The sequence below is a fragment of the Zingiber officinale genome, chromosome 7B (genome assembly GCF_018446385.1).
Source record: "Zingiber officinale cultivar Zhangliang chromosome 7B, Zo_v1.1, whole genome shotgun sequence".
Taxonomy (NCBI): domain Eukaryota; kingdom Viridiplantae; phylum Streptophyta; class Magnoliopsida; order Zingiberales; family Zingiberaceae; genus Zingiber; species Zingiber officinale.
In genome coordinates this window covers 62425027-62426951 of record NC_055999.1, presented here as the reverse complement: position 1 = coordinate 62426951, position 1925 = coordinate 62425027, and the positions used below count along the sequence as shown (strand labels likewise).

The window sequence follows — 1925 nt, the reverse complement described above, 5'->3', positions numbered from 1 at the left end:
AACAAGACTGTCCGACTGGTTAAAGTCGGATGGCAGCATCATTCTGACGAGGAGGCTACGTGGGAGCTGGAGGGTACGATCCGAGCTCGATACCTCCATCTTTTTACTTGAGATATGTGGGTTGAAGTTTCTTTCAGCATTTATACTGTTTGGTTATATTATAGTGTTTGTTGTTGGTTATAGCAAAATTTGGGGACCAAATTTTTATTAGTATGGGAGGATGTGAGATCTCGGAAAATTTAATTAATAGGGTTATTTTGAAAATAGCCTTATAGAATTTTTCCGGAATTTTTAGAGATTTTCTGGGAATTTTTCGGAGCTCGTTTGACGGGTTTTGAGAGGATTAATTTCGGGTACGGATTAAGCCTGTTTGAGATACCCATATAAAAGAGGAAATGTTTTAATTATAAATTCCTTTTTCTTTTAATTCCTTTTCCTCCCCAAACGCCGAACCGAACCCGTGCTCTTCTCCTCTCCTTGGGATTTCCGATCTCCTTCTTCCCCTCTACTTCTTCTCGCCGCCTCTCTCTCGCGGGCGACCCGACGCCGACGACGCTAGGGAGCAGATCGCCGGCGGAGGTCTTCTTCTCCGGAGCCTCACCAATGTTAGGTTCCCTTGGCCACTAGCGGCCGATTCTCTTTGGCCAGCGGCCGATCCTCTGTGCTCTTTCTCGCGGACGAGTGATGCCACGAGATTAGGGTTTCCAGCTCCGGCGATCTTTCCCCGCCGACATCAGCATCTATTGAGCTTCGATTCAGCCGCAGACCTTCTCTCTCGCGGACGGCCGACGACCTCTCGGTGGCTAGGGCACGGCGAGGAGCCGGATCTTGCATCCTCTTCAACCGGTAGACCTTCCCTTTCCCTTCTTATGGTTTTCCTTCCTTCCGATTCTCTTTGATCTTATCCAATTGTTCCTGCCGAGCCCTAGCTCTGTTCCAGTGTCGTTGCCGGCTTTGAAGGTAAGCAACCTATTCCTTCTCGTCTCTTGGTTGTCGCCTATCTTTGAGGTAGGTGAATTGTTTAGCTATGGGTTGATCCATGATCTCCAATCCGGTGCTTGATTCCAATCTTGATCCGATTGATTACAGCAAAGTGGGGTTTCTATGGATTCGAAGTTCTATTCCTGTGGAGTTTTTCTTTGGCTTCAGCAGTAGCTATCCTTCCGGCAGCAATCATCCACGATTGAGGATCAACAGAGAGTGAATTGTTGATCTCTTCTCTTGATCCGATCGGTGAGGTGAGTTCTGTTTACTGTGATGTTTTCTTGGTTCTAGCATTACTTTCTCCAGTAGTTGGGCTTGAGGTAAGGAACAGGGAATTGATACATGATTAGTGTGAGTAGTTGAATGTAGGTTTGACTTCATGATCATGTGTAGATTTGAGTTAGGGTTTATGACTAGATTGGATTTAGGTTTGGATTTCTATCTAATGAATTGTTTAGGGTTAAGGTAATTAACCCTAATTGACTAGTGGACTTAATTGGGTAGGGTGATGTTCGTGTTGATTAGGGTTTTTTGCCCTAATTTAGTTCTAGGGGCTTTATTTAGCTATTCCTTTGATGTAGCTAAATAAAATCTATATATATTGTTTGTTTGACACAGGACTCTGATTCGAGACGGCGTCTCGACGTCGACTTCGGATTTGGGATTGTACCTTCTATTTGAGGCGGGTACCCTCTGACTTATCTTTTGATAATGTCTTATGATATGTGTAGCTTATATATACTTACTAGTGGTAGATAGTAGATTATTCTCTCTCTTGGTCTTAGCTAGTTGATACCTATCACATGCTTCATCTGCTAGTTGCTTTACTTCAGGATTGGATATTATATCTCTTGCCATGTGTATATATGATCATAGAGATGCATACCTATAGTGCTCTACTCTACTGGATTAGTTGCTTTACATGTGTGATACATGCTCTT

General features: G+C 43.7%; 1 long non-coding RNA gene across 1 annotated transcript; it reads left to right on the top strand.

Moving 5' to 3' along the window:
• Nucleotides 1-448: 448 nt before the first annotated feature.
• Nucleotides 449-1663, top strand: LOC122005866. The gene is made up of 4 exons (XR_006118564.1): nt 449-846; nt 930-1008; nt 1090-1238; nt 1603-1663. It is a non-coding gene; the product is annotated as an uncharacterized LOC122005866 (long non-coding RNA).
• Nucleotides 1664-1925: the final 262 nt, after the last annotated feature.